Source organism: Gopherus flavomarginatus, chromosome 3 (genome assembly GCF_025201925.1).
Source record: "Gopherus flavomarginatus isolate rGopFla2 chromosome 3, rGopFla2.mat.asm, whole genome shotgun sequence".
Classification (NCBI taxonomy): domain Eukaryota; kingdom Metazoa; phylum Chordata; order Testudines; family Testudinidae; genus Gopherus; species Gopherus flavomarginatus.
Window position 1 is genome coordinate 82008036 of NC_066619.1, and position 15263 is coordinate 82023298.

Below are 15263 nucleotides of genomic sequence, written 5' to 3' on the forward strand. Positions count from 1 at the left end.
TTTGAATCCTCTCTGTTGGGCTGGATATGGCTCATAAAGTATCCCTGTTGTTTGGCTCTGCCATTATTTATGAAATGATGACATATGTTGTAATGCCTAGAGTCTGCGATCTGGCATTGGCTTAATGACACTGTTTCCTGGGTCCCATTAATGTTGAGAAATTAACATACCACAGCATAGGAAGTGACTTCTTCTGGAGGAAAAAAATCCCAAACAAAAACAAAACAAAAATCCACCCAGAAATTTAGAACATATATATACACGATATCATACTTTCACCCAATATGTAAACATACAATACATCTAAGAAGGATGTTTCATAAACACCTCTACACACCATGACATTTTTCTCCCCAGTTCCCAGAACATTTAATATACAATGTAGTTTTATTTCTCCATCCTTAATGTTTGTATTTTCCCTCTTTCACACTGCAGCAGTGGTGTACCCTGTTGATTAGAAAATACTTGGTGGTACTGACAGATATTTGGGTCCCAAACCGATCTCTAGCTGAGCTCATTATGTATGCTGTGTTTGTCTGTTTATTTTAAATAGAATTTTTTTAAATCAGAGGGTTTTTTTTTTGCCAAAAAATCATAGAGTGCTTCTTACTCAGTTCTCTGTAACTCATTAACAATAAAACAAAACAGGTACCTAAATGTTAAAAGCTAATGTAAATTTTTATTTATTTTGCTTCCATATTTCAAAAGATATAGCTGAAAAAGTGCTTACAGAGGGATAAGTCAACAACTTCTGTTTGTTAAAATGTCCGATTTTTAGTATCAGAACAAATTATAGAGATTAGTTGCCTAATCTGAGGCCCTTTAACAAAATTGCAACTGAGTATCACAAATATAATTTTAACAACATTCTTTCTGCTGTTTTATGGTGAAAGTAAGGATACTTTTCCAAATTCAGGCTGACTAGCTAGGAAAATAGACCAATTTTACCAAAAAATCATCACCTTGGAGTTTGGCCAAGCAAAAAGAAAACTAATCTCCTGCTGTTTTATTCTTGTTGTAGGTTGTAAATGGTCTAGGTAAAATAATTAAAGCTTTGCAGAATCTTACATCTTTGCTTGGCTCAGAACAAAAACTGTTTTCAAAATGATGAGTTTTCAGCTAGATGAGGGTGTCAAGAGGCATTAAATACTCAGGCTCCACCTTTGTCTGTAACTTTACTAAAAATATTTAGAAACAGAGTGAGAATGACTATAGCTGATAATCAATTGGCCATACTCCTCACACAATGTGAGCAGATGCTTATTTGCTGATGTTTTCTACAGCAAAAATAGATAAACTGCTAAAATGTTGTATGCTACACCTTATCTGAGCTTGAAGACATTGGGGTCATGATGAAAATGATGCAGCAAAGCAATTACTGCCACTCAGCATCTATATGTAGCTGTTGGAGAAGTTCAGAAAACATGAGCCAAAGAGCAAGGGGTTAGGAGACAACAACCAGCTCTATATCTCTGACTTCAAATATAACCACCACCATCTCCTGGCTTTGTCAATGGATTAAGACCATCTAACTAAAGATAACAGGTAATTTGAAAATGATACTGGTGAGCAAGGGATGTACTTTGAAAGTCACTTTTTCCATCGCACCTTCCACTATCAATGGCACCGATGACCAGTTTGCTGGGCCATATTCTTTGGCTTCCTTTGGACTTTTCATTGCTACTGGACCCCCAAAAGGTCCATTTCTATTTATAACTGTCCAGAAGAGTGTGCACTGTATTACTGGATTCAGATTCAGCCACCATGATCTATGTATTTGCTACCTTCCAGCTTGATTGTTGCAATCTAGAAATGAGCTATATGACCTAAAAAACTCCTTCTAATAGCACAAAATGTAGTAGTCTGGTTTCTAAACAACAGAACATGAGCATATCACAAGGATGCTCTGCACTGTCTTCCCACTGAACATAGCGTCCAGTTCAAGGTTTCTGTCCTGATATTCAAAGCCCACCATGGGACTGGCCGCAATTGCCTTCTCTCGTTTGATGACTGTGAATCCCCATGACAGCTACGTTGCATTGGAATAATGAAATTGTTGATCAATAAGGCCATGTCTATATTATCAGCTAAATAGGCACTGCTGTGATCAATACAGTGGTGTTGATTTAGCAGGCCTGGTGAAGACATGTAAGTCGACTTATGTAACTGAAGTAACGTGACTTAGATCAACTTACAACAGTAGTGTAGATCAGGCATTTGTTGGGATCCTGAATATAGGAAACAAAACGTTCACTGAGTTTATACTATGGAACTAACTCCCAAAAGAAGTAAGATTAATAACAGCATTATTTCAAAACTAAACAGCTTATACATATTATACACCCACTCAAATGTTCACCCTTAACTCTGTTCAAGCATTTTACTTCTACTTGATGGGGGGGAAGAGAGGGAAATTATTGTTTTTTTTTAAAATACACACGCTTGGGACATATGCAGATACTATAGTGATGGGTGCTTCTACAACAAGATCAGGGCTGGTGCAACCGTTTAGGCGGACTAGGTGGTTGCCTAGGGTGCCAAGATTTGGGGACACCAAAAAGCAGCACCCCCAAATTTTTTTTAAGTGGTTGAGCGGCCCACTGCTGCTGGGATGGAGAGGGAGTCTGAGCTGCCGGCGGCAGCGGACAGCACAGGGTGTCCCCTGGGTCAGTGCGTTGCCGCAGCAGCCGGCAGCCCAGGGGGTCCCCTGGGTCAGCGTGCTGCCGCTGGCAGCCCAGGGGTTCCCCTGGGTCAGCGCATCGCTGCCGGCAGCCGGCAGCCCAGGGCTTCCCCTGGGTCAGCGTGCCATTGCCAGCAGCCGGGAGCCCAGGGGTTCCCCTGGGTCAGCGCGCCATCGCCGGCAGCCAGCAGCCCAGGGGTTCCCCTGGGTCAGCGTGCTGCCGTCGGCAGCCCAGGGGTTCCACTGCGCAGTCGCTGATTCACTTCTCCCTCCTCCCAGGCTTGCAGCACCAATCAGCTGTTTGGCGCCGCAAGCCTGGGAGGAGAATTAGAGCAGGACAGCATGCTTGGGGAGGATGCGGAGCAGAGGTGAGCTGGCGTGGGGAGGTATCACAGGGCTACTCGGGCCAGGGGGTGGGGAGCTGCCACGGGGTGCGGGGAGCTGCCACGGGGGCGAGGGGCACACTTCAGGGCGGGGGAGGCGGGGAGCTGCTGCAGGGCTGGGGGGCGCAAGGTGGAAGTTTCGCCTAGGGCGTGAAACTTCCTTGCACCGGCCCTGAACAAGATAAAAACTAGTTAAAGAGATAACTTCTTCCATCCAACTGCCAGCAAAAAATGTGAAAATCATCTTAATGCCCTTCTCTCCCACAGAATTCTCAGCCTGTCCAGTTTCTCTTGCTGTTTGTTACAATAAATGCCTGGTATGAACTCCTTTAGAAGAAAGCAAAAGTCTTTCTAAAAATACTTTGTGTAATCAATACTGTGAAGCAATTCTGGGTCTTCACTGTTCTAACTAGTTAGCTCCCTGACATTAACTTTTACTAAATTGCACATGCTTACTGTAGCTGTACTTCCCTGGAGTCACCTAGAACATACCTTATATTGTACCATTTTATTCCAGTTTCATTTCTTATTCTGGTCTGAACAAGTCCGGGATGTGAAATGCAATCGGTGGTTTTTGTTTTTTGTTTTAAAGTAGCTGAATATAGTGACCATTTTTACAGAACCAAGAACAACATTTATATTCTACTCTATCCAATTTTATCAGTCTTTTAATAATAATAGCAGATTTCCTTATTTTCAGGACAATGCTTGGGCAAGTAATAAAAATGAGAAATATAAGAAGAATTTACAAGTTAACCTAGATAAAACAAAACTTCCATCCAGCTTTTTCTACAAAGTAGAGACTTTGTTGTAAGAAAAAAGGTTTTGATTATCCACTATGATTCTGCCAAGAAGGCAAAGTAATCAGGCAGCTAAATTTATGAGACTAATGGTTTCATTTTACAGGAAGAGTAAACTGTCTGCTAAAAGTCTCTTCTCATGCTCTGGGATTCTGAATAAGATGTCTTCTTTTCATTCCATTAGAAAATAAACTTTGGTAAGCAGCAGGGGTAATGGATGGCTCTAAAGACTTGTAAGAGAGGTACATAGCATTGTACGTCTTTAGGTAATTGATTAGATTCCTTGGCATAGAATAGGATTGTGCAAATTGGACTGATTTTGTGCCATATTGGGTGTCAAGTCCATTCCAGAAGATATCAAGGGAAAGCTATTTATAAAAGCCCCTACTTCCTCTTGTATGATGGTATCATAAACAGATAGCTAAGGGTTAATGTCTCTTTCACCTGAAGCACCTGACCAGAGGACCAATCAGGAAACCGGATTTTTTCAACTCTGGGTGGAGGGAAGTTTGTGTCTGAGGGCAGGTCCAGACTAGAGCTTTAAATCGATTTAAATAGCTTTAAATCGATTTAAAGCTGTAACCGTCCACACTACAAGGCACTTAAAATCGATTTTAAGGGGTCTTAAAATTGATTTCTGTACTCCAGCTAAACGAAAGGAGTAACCCTAAAATCGATATTACTAAATCGATTTAGGGTTAGTGTGGACGGATATCGAAGTTATTGGTCCTATTCTTTTACTGAGCTACCCAGAGTGCACTGCTCCGGAAATCGATGGTACCCTGGGACCATGGACGCACACCACCGAAGTAATGTGCCCTAGTGTGGACGCGTAAAATCGATTTTATAAAACCTGTTTTATAAAATCGATTTTACTAATATCGATTTAAAGCTGTAGTGTGGACGTAGGCTGAGTCTTTGTTTTCCGTCTGCCTGCTCTCTCTGAGCTTTGGAGAAGTAGTTTCTACTTTCTAGTCTTCTGTTTCTAAGTGTAAGGACAAAGAGATCAGATAGTAAGTTATATGGTTTCTTTTCTTTGGTATTTGCATGAATATAAGTGCTGGAGTGCTTTGATTTGTATTCTTTTTGAATAAGGCTGTTTATTCAATATTCTTTTAAGCAATTGACCTTGTATTTCGTCACCTTAATACAGAGAGACCATTTGTATGTATTTTCCTTTTTTTATATATAAAGCTTTCTTTTAAGACCTGTTGGAGCTTTTCTTTACTTCAGGGAAATTGAGTCTGTACTCACCAGGGAATTGGTGGGAGGAAGAAATCAGGGGGAGATCTGTGTGTGTGTTGAATTTGCTAGCCTGATTTTGCATTTCCTCTGGGTGAAGAGGAAAGTGCTTTTTGTTTCCAGGACTGGGAACGGAGAGGGGGAGTCACTCTGTTTACATTCACAGAGCTTGTGTCTGTGTATCTCTCCAGGAGCACCTGGAGGGGGGGAAGGGAAAAAGGATTATTTCCCTTTGTTGTGAGACTCAAGGGATTTGGGTCTTGGGGTCCCCAGGGAAGGCATTTCAGGGGGACCAGAGTGCCCCAAAACACTCTAATTTTTTGGGTGGTGGCAGCAAGTACCAGGTCCAAGCTGGTAGCTAAGCTTGGAGGTTTTCATGCTAACCCCCATATTTTGGACGCTAAGGTCCAAATCTGGGACTAAGGTTATGATATGAGTAGCAGCGGTTGGGATATAGACAGAATCCAGAAGCCAGTAGGAATATTATTTTTTTTCTTTTCTCTGCTAAGGGCTTTTTAGCAGAGAGAAACAGTTTGGTTTTAAAAGGGAACCAGAGAGAATTTTTTTTTCTGCTCTCTCTGGCAGTTTGTAGCTTGCATCTTAAGCAAGAAACCATTAAGGTGCTATTAAGAGTCTTTTGTCACACAATAGCACTCCCATTGAGAGTCATTACCAGCACTATATATATGCAAATAAAGTGGTTTTTCAGGTTTACTTAACATTGAAGATTAGCTAAAGGCACTGTTGCTAGGCAGACTTCAGGAGGCAACAGAAAACCTGCAGTTCTGAAGATAAACACCGGAGGGCACCCCAACCCAAGAAAACAGGAACCATGACTTCTAAGGCAAAAATTGAGGCCGAAGAACAAATCAAAGAAGCTGAACACAGGCGACAACTGGAAATAAAACAAAAAGAGATGGAGATGAAAGAAAGAGAAGAACAAATCAAACAGGCAGCACACAAAAGAAAACTAGAAGAAGATGAGGTGGCCTACCGAAGGAAACAAGCAGAAGAAGAGGCGGCCCACCGCCGAGACATGGAAAAAACACCAAAAAGAAATGGAAAAACACCAAAAAGAAATGGAAAAACAACAAAAAGAGAATGAAGAGAAGGAAAAACAGAGAAAACATGAACTGGAGTTGGCAAAAGCTGGGCTGCATGTGCCAGCCAACCCTAACAATCCGGCGCCAATTATTGCTCCACAGCACAGGAAATTTCCCACCTACAAGGCAGGTGATGACACCGAGGCCTTCTTGGAAAATTTTGAAAGAGCCTGTCTTGGGTACAACATCCCCGAAGACCAGTACATGGTAGAATTGAGGTCACAGCTCAGTGGACCTTTAGCAGAGGTGGCAGCTGAAATGCCTAAGCAGCAAATGAATGACTATAAACTTTTTCAAACCAAGGCCAGATACAGAATGGGGATAAACCCAGATCATGCCCGTCGGCGCTTCAGAACCCAAAAGTGGAAACCAGAGGTGTCATTTCCCAAACACGCCTACTACATTGCAAAAAACTATGAGGCCTGGATAACAGGAAACAACGTTCAAACCTTGGAAGAACTGCACCTCCTCATACAAATGGAGCAGTTCTTGGATGGTGTTCCTGAAGACATCACACGGTACATACAAGATGGAAAACCCAAAGATCTCGCTGAGGCGGGGGAGATTGGAGCCAAATGGATGGAACTGGCAGAAAGCAAGAAAGCTACTGTCAAGGGGAACGATTACCCCAGGGGGCACACAGACCATAAACCCTACAACTGAGGACAGCCAAAGACCCCACATACCACCCAAGTAAAGCCACAGACACCCTACCCTTCCACCTCACCAGTCTCCAGTAACTCACCTCGGCCCAGTGACCCATCAGATGGAAGATGCTTTAAGTGTAATGAACTGGGACATATCAAGGCCAACTGTCCAAAGAACACCATGCGAGTGCAATTCATTACACCACCATCACACCAAAGATCCCCAGGCCCGGATGCCTCTCAAATACCCTTGGAGCGAAGGGAAAATTTGAGAGTGGGCGGAAAGAAGGTTACTGCGTGGAGAGACACGGGGGCACAAGTGTCAGCTATCCACCAATCCTTCGTTGACCCCAAATTCATCAACCCAAAGGCCAAAGTTACAATTTACCCCTTCATGTCACAAGCTGTAGACTTGCCTACAGCTCAACTGCCTGTCCAGTACAAAGGCTGGTCAGGAATGTGGACTTTTGCAGTCTATGACAATTATCCTATCCCCATGCTACTGGGGGAAGACTTGGCCAACCAGGTGAGGCGGGCCAAGAGAGTGGGAATGGTTACACGTAGCCAAACCAGGCAAGCTTCCAGACCCATTCCTGTTCCTGAGCCGTCCACAGAGGCCCCGTCTGTGTTACCAGAGACCCCGACAGAGGTAGTGGACCCGGATTCCATGCCAACCACTGAAACAGCCACAACACCTCCAGTCCCAGGCCCGGAACTGGAACAGCAACCAGCACCAGCGATTGCAACCCCATCTTCAAACTCAACGCCAGTGGGCACCAGCGAGCCACAACTGGCAGAAGCAACAGACAGCCATACCCAAAAGGCTCAGCCAGAGCCTGAAATACCCTCAGGTGCACCAGCGGAGAGCGGTTCACCAGCAACGGAAACAACCCCATCACCTACATCGCTTCCAGAAGGACCAAGCCCAAGTCCACAGTCTGAGGAAGAACTGGTGACCCCAGCCTCAAGGGAACAGTTCCAGACTGAGCAGGAAGCAGATGACAGCCTTCAGAAAGCGTGGGCGGCGGCACGGAGCACCCCGCCGCCTCTCAGCTCTTCTAATCGATCCCGGTTTGTTATAGACCAAGGACTTTTATACAAGGAACTTCTTTCTGGTGGACACCGGGAAGAATGGCAGCAGCAAAAACAGTTGGTGGTTCCAACTAAGTACCGGGGGAAGCTCTTAAGCTTAGCCCATGATCATCCCAGTGGCCATGCTGGGGTGAACAGAACCAAGGACCGGTTGGGGAAGTCCTTCCACTGGGAGGGGATGGGCAAGGATGTTGCCAAGTATGTCCGGTCTTGTGAGGTATGCCAAAGAGTGGGAAAGCCTCAAGACCAGGTCAAGGCCCCTCTCCAGCCACTCCTCATAATTGAGGTCCCATTTCAGCGAGTAGCTGTGGATATTCTGGGCCCTTTCCCAAAAAAGACGCCCAGAGGAAAGCAGTACATACTGACTTTAGTGGCCTTTGCTACCCGATGGCCAGAAGCAGTCGCTCTAGGCAACACCAGGGCTAACACTGTGTGCCTGGCCCTAACAGACATCTTTGCCAGGGTAGGTTGGCCCTCTGACATCCTTACAGATTCAGGGTCTAATTTCCTGGCAGGGACCATGGAAAAACTGTGGGAAACTCATGGGGTGAATCACTTGGTTGCCACCCTGTACCACCATCAAACCAATGGCCTGGTGGAAAGGTTCAATGGAACTTTGGGGGCCATGATACGAAAATTCATCAACGAATTCTCCAATAATTGGGACCTAGTGTTGCAGCAGTTGCTGTTTGCCTACAGGGCTGTACCACATCCCAGTTTAGGGTTTTCACCATTTGAACTTGTGTATGGTCACGAGGTTAAGGGGCCATTACAGTTGGTAAAGCAGCAATGGGAGGGGTTTACGCCTTCTCCAGGAACTAACATTCTGGACTTTGTAAGCAACCTACAAAGCACCCTCCAACACTCTTTAGCCCTTGCTAGAGAGAACCTAAAGGATGCTCAGGAAGAGCAAAAGGCCTGGTATGACAGACATGCCAGAGAACGTTCTTTCAAGGTAGGAGACCAGGTTATGGTCTTGAAGGCGCAACAGACCCATAAGATGGAAGCATCATGGGAAGGGCCATTCACGGTCCAAGAGCGCCTGGGAACTGTAAATTACCTCATAGCATTTCCCAATTCCTCACTAAAACCTAGAGTTTACCATGTTAATTCTCTCAAGCCTTTCTATTCCAGAGACTTACAGGTTTGTCAGTTTACAGTCCAGGGAGATGATGCTGAGTGGCCTGACGGTGTCTACTACGACGGGAAAAAAGACGGTGGCGTGGAAGAGGTGAACCTCTCAACCACCCTGGAATGTCTGCAGCGGCGACAAATCAAGGAGCTGTGCACTAGCTTCGCCCCATTGTTCTCAGCCACCCCAGGACGGACTGAACGGGCATACCACTCCATTGATACAGGTAATGCTCACCCAATCAGAACCCCACCCTACCGGGTGTCTCCTCATGCCCAAGCTGCTATAGAACGGGAGATCCAGAACATGCTACAGATGGGTATAATCTGCTCATCTACCAGTGCATGGGCATCTCCAGTGGTTCTGGTACCCAAACCAGATGGGGAAATACGCTTTTGCGTGGACTACCGTAAGCTAAATGCTGTAACTCGTCCGGACAACTATCCAATGCCACGCACCGATGAGCTATTGGAGAAGTTGCGACGTGCCCAGTTCATCTCTACAATAGACTTAACCAAGGGGTACTGGCAAGTACCGCTAGATGAACCTGCCAAGGAGAGGTCAGCATTCGTCACCCATGCGGGGGTGTATGAATTCAATGTCCTTCCTTTCGGCCTTCGAAATGCACCCGCCACCTTCCAGAGGCTGGTAGATGGTCTACTAGCTGGACTGGGAGAATTTGCAGTTGCCTACCTCGATGATGTGGCCATTTTTTCAGACTCCTGGCCCGAACACCTACTACACCTGGAAAAGGTCTTTGAGCGCATCAGGCAGGCAGGACTAACTGTTAAGGCCAAAAAGTGTCAAATAGGCCAAAACAGAGTGACTTACCTGGGGCACCAGGTGGGTCGAGGAACCATAAACCCCCTACAGGCCAAGGTGGATGCTATCCAAAAGTGGCCTGTCCCACGGTCCAAGAAGCAGGTCCAATCCTTCTTAGGCTTGGCCGGATACTACAGGCGATTTGTACCACACTACAGCCAAATCGCTGCCCCATTGACCGACCTGACCAAAAAGACCCAGCCAAATGCCGTTAAGTGGACTGATGAGTGTCAAAAGGCCTTTACCCAGCTTAAGGCAACGCTCATGTCTGACCCTGTACTCAGGGCCCCGGACTTTGACAAGCCATTCCTAGTAACCACGGATGCATCTGAGCGTGGTATAGGAGCAGTGCTCATGCAGGAAGCAACAGATCACAACTTCCATCCTGTCGTGTTTCTCAGCAAGAAACTGTCTGAGAGGGAAAGTCACTGGTCAGTCAGTGAAAAGGAATGCTATGCCATTGTGTACGCCCTGGAAAAGCTACGCCCATATGTTTGGGGACGGCGGTTCCAACTACAAACTGACCATGCTGCACTAAAGTGGCTTCATACTGCCAAGGGGAACAACAAGAAACTTCTTCGTTGGAGTTTAGCTCTCCAAGATTTTGATTTTGAAATTCAACACATCACAGGAGCTTCTAACAAAGTTGCTGATGCTCTCTCCCGTGAGAGTTTCCCAGAATTCAGTAGTTAAAAAGTGTTCTTAAAATGTATAAGTCTGTTAGTTATATACTTAGTAGTATATGTAAAGGTGCATGTGTTGTAGTAATCTGTTTATTTTAAAGTTCTAGAAGGAAATCGCCGCCAGTGAGCTTCCCCACAGTCTGCAATTTGGGGGGCGTATCATAAACAGATAGCTAAGGGTTAATGTCTCTTTCACCTGAAGCACCTGACCAGAGGACCAATCAGGAAACCGGATTTTTTCAACTCTGGGTGGAGGGAAGTTTGTGTCTGAGTCTTTGTTTTCCGTCTGCCTGCTCTCTCTGAGCTTTGGAGAAGTAGTTTCTACTTTCTAGTCTTCTGTTTCTAAGTGTAAGGACAAAGAGATCAGATAGTAAGTTATATGGTTTCTTTTCTTTGGTATTTGCATGAATATAAGTGCTAGAGTGCTTTGATTTGTATTCTTTTTGAATAAGGCTGTTTATTCAATATTCTTTTAAGCAATTGACCCTGTATTTCGTCACCTTAATACAGAGAGACCATTTGTATGTATTTTTCTTTCTTTTTATATAAAGCTTTCTTTTAAGACCTGTTGGAGTTTTTCTTTACTTCAGGGAAATTGAGTCTGTACTCACCAGGGAATTGGTGGGAGGAAGAAATCAGGGGGAGATCTGTGTGTGTGTTGAATTTGCTAGCCTGATTTTGCATTTCCTCTGGGTGAAGAGGAAAGTGCTTTTTGTTTCCAGGACTGGGAACGGAGAGGGGGAGTCACTCTGTTTACATTCACAGAGCTTGTGTCTGTGTATCTCTCCAGGAGCACCTGGAGGGGGGGAAGGGAAAAAGGATTATTTCCCTTTGTTGTGAGACTCAAGGGATTTGGGTCTTGGGGTCCCCAGGGAAGGCATTTCAGGGGGACCAGAGTGCCCCAAAACACTCTAATTTTTTGGGTGGTGGCAGCAAGTACCAGGTCCAAGCTGGTAGCTAAGCTTGGAGGTTTTCATGCTAACCCCCATATTTTGGACGCTAAGGTCCAAATCTGGGACTAAGGTTATGATAGATGGGGAGTCAGATTCTCCCTGGCTGTCCACCTGGGATGAACTGCACTGCCTACTGTAGACTAAAGATAGACCTTGATCATGCAGAAACTCACTTGCTTCACTGCTACAAATGGGGAGAGGGAGGTTTGAAGTAGTTGTGCGGCACGGTAGGTATATAGCTCAGTACCTCTCCACTTCCCAGCAACATCCATGGCTTGCAGATCTGGAGGTGTTTCTGTTTGAACTGGATTTCACTGTAGGCCTCTAATTAGATCCACCTGCCTACTCAACTCCCACTGAGCCAGGATCTTAGACTATCTGGGGTTTAGAAGTTTGGGAAGGCAGTGAATATTTGCTGCTGGATAGGGCCTTTAATTCTGAAATCTTATCTAGACTTTAATTTCCTTGAATGTATGAGGATACATTATTCTGTGAACAAAAAAGCAAGTCAAATTCTGTATGCAAAGTTAAATCTACCCTTCCTAAAGAGTTGTTTTTTAATAAAGCTTCTTCAGTTTAGATTAAAAACGATAAATGTCATAATCATTTCTTTCAAGCAAGTCTGATGGGAGTTTTATCAGCACTTGTACAAGTTAAGAGTGACAGTATGACTTAGCCTTGGCTCAAAAGCAGAAAAGATGAACTATCATTAATTTAACAGCTGGAAAGAACCTCTGCTTACCATTCACTAGTAGTACAGTTTAAAAAATAGGGTTCGAAACTCTTGTTCTGGCCTGTAAAAGAATGAAAAATCTCAGATTAGTTATGTGTAAAGAAAAATAGTTATTTTCTTATCTTGTAGAATGAACCCCACTTTACAACAGTGAGCTAAATACAAATCTAATCTAATTTTGCTTTTTAGTCTATAAACTAACGAAAATCATTCTGATTAAATCCTTGACATGTAGGTGATTCTGAGATGTCTCAGGGGATTGGTGATGGCATTAAGATCTAGGGCCCAGCTCTACAAAGGTACTTAAGCACTTAAGTCACAATTTTGGCTCCTCTGTGATTTACAAAACTCCTGCTGAATGCTGTAGCACCAAAAATCACTTGGTGCCTAAATTTTGGAGGTAAAATTTTCGTAGGCATCTAGGTTTCTGTCTTTGAGAATGCTCACTCCTGCCTTACTCTAGCTGTTCGGTTGCCTATCGCCTAAGCCACAGAGTGATTCATGAACTGGGGAAGGATAGGTTGCCAAAAACCTAAGTAACGAGCAGGGCCTAATCTGGTAGGACCACTCAGAGTCTGCCCACTGGATCTGGTCCCAGTCAAATACTGGCTGCAAGAGGAGGAGTTGGTAGTGGTGGCCTTATACTTTTTGCCCAGAGATTAGAGCTCTTGACTCAGATGTGGGAGACCAAATTTCAGTTTCTCACTCTCTCCCAGGGTATGTCTACATTACGAAATTAGGTTGAATTTATAGAAGTTGATTTTTCAGAAATCGTTTTTATACAGTCGATTGTGTGTGTCCCCACACAAAATGCTCTAAGTGCATTAAGTCGGCAGACTGCATCCACAGTACCAAGGCCAGTGTCAACTTCCAGAGCGTTGCACTGTGGGTAGCTATCCCACAGTTCCCGCAGTCCGTTGCCCATTGGAATTCTGGGTTGAGATCCCAATTCCTGATGGGGCAAAAACAGTGTCGCGGGTGATTCTGGGTACATGTTGTCAGGCGGCCCCCCGAAAGGAACGGCAGACAATTGTTTCATGCCTTTTTTCCTGAGATACCTGTGCAGACTCCATACCATGGCAAGCATGGAGCACGCTCAGCTCACCGTCACTGTAAGTCTCCTGGGTGCTGGCAGACGTGGGACTGCATTGCTACACAGCAGCAGCTCATTGCCTTTTGGCAGCAGACGGTGCATTATGATTGGTAGCCTTCGTCATCATATTCCTGGGTGCTCTTTTAACCGATCTTGGTGAGGTCAGTCAGGGGCACCTAGGCAGACTTGGGAGTGACTCAGCCAGGTCATTCCTATCTTCTGCTGAGCACCCAGGAGATGACGATGGCTAGCAGTCGTAATGCAGCATCTTCTGCCGAGGACCCAGGAGATGACGATGGCTAGCAGTTGAACTGCAACATCTGCTGCCACCCTAAAGATGTAAAAGATAGATGGAGTGGATCAAAACAAGAAATAGACCCGATTTGTTTTGTATTAATTTGCTTCCTCCCTCCCTGCCTCCGTGAAATCAACAGCCTGCTAAACCCAGGGTTTTGAGTTTGATCATTGAGGGGGCCATTCTATGTGATAGTTGTTTGTGTTTCTCCTTGATGCAAAGCCACCCCCTTTGTGGACTTTAATTCCCTGTAAGCTATGTCATCAGTCATCCCTCCCTCCATCAGAGCAGACAATCGTTTCGCACCTTTTTTCAGTGCAGACGCCATAGCACTGGGATCACGGAGCCCGCTCAGATCACCATAGCAATTATGAGCACTCTAAACACCACGTGCATTATCCTGGAGTATATGCAGAACCAGAACCTGCCAAAGCAAAACCAGGCGAGGAGGCAACGGCAGTGCGGTGATGAGAGTGATGAGGACATAGATATGGACACAGACTTCTCACAAAGTACAGACCTTGGCAATGTGCACATTATGGTGTTAATGGGGCAGGTTCATGCTGTGGGAAGCCGATTTTGGGCCCAGGAAACAAGCATGGACTGGTGGGACTGCATAGTATTGCAGGTCTGGGACGATTCCCAGTGGCTGCAAAACTTTTGCATGTGTAAGGGCACTTTCATGGACTTTGTGACTTGCTTTCCCCTGCCCTGAAGAACCAGAATACCAAGATGAGAACAGCCTTCACAGTTGAGAAGGGAGTGGCGATAGCCCTGTGGAAGCTTACAATGCCATACAGCTGCCGGTCAGTCGGGCATCAATTTGGAGTGGGCAAATCTACGGTGGGGGCTGCTGTGATCCAAGTAGCCAATGCTGATATCAAGGGTAGTGACTCTGGGAAATGTGCAGGTCATAGTGGATGGCTTGGCTGCAATGGGGTTCCCTAACTGTGGTGGGGCGATAGATGGAACCCATATCCCTATCTTGGCAACAGAGCACCAAGCCACTGAGTACATAAACCGAAAGAGGTACTTTTCAATGGTGCTGCAAGCGCTGGTGGATCACAAGGGATGTTTCATCAACATGAACGTGAGATGGCTGGGAAAGGTACATGACGCTCACGTCTTCAGGAACCCTGGTCTGTTTCAAAAGCTGCAGGAAGGGACTTTCTTCCCAGACCAGAAAATAACCACTGGGGATGTTGAAATGCCTATAGTTTGATCTTCCAGCAGCATCGACTCTTGCCTTCTGTCAGCAAGCTGATGCCACCCATCATCTTCAGCCCACCACCTCTCCTTGCGTCCATATTGTGCTTTCCGGCACTGACATTATCTGCCTCCACACATTCTGCTGTGCTCTATCAGTGTGGGAGGACAGGAGGAGCTCAGAGAACATTTCATCCCGAGTGCATTTTTTGTAGCTGGTGGAGGAAAAGGGAGGGTGATTAAAAAGACACATTTTAGAGAAAAATGGGTATGCTCTTTCACGTTAAACCTTGCTATTCACATTACACAGCACATGTGCTTTCATTACAAGGTAGCATTTTGCCTCCTGTATTGAGGGCCTGCCGGTTTGGTGTGAGAGATCATTCATGCTTCACCCCT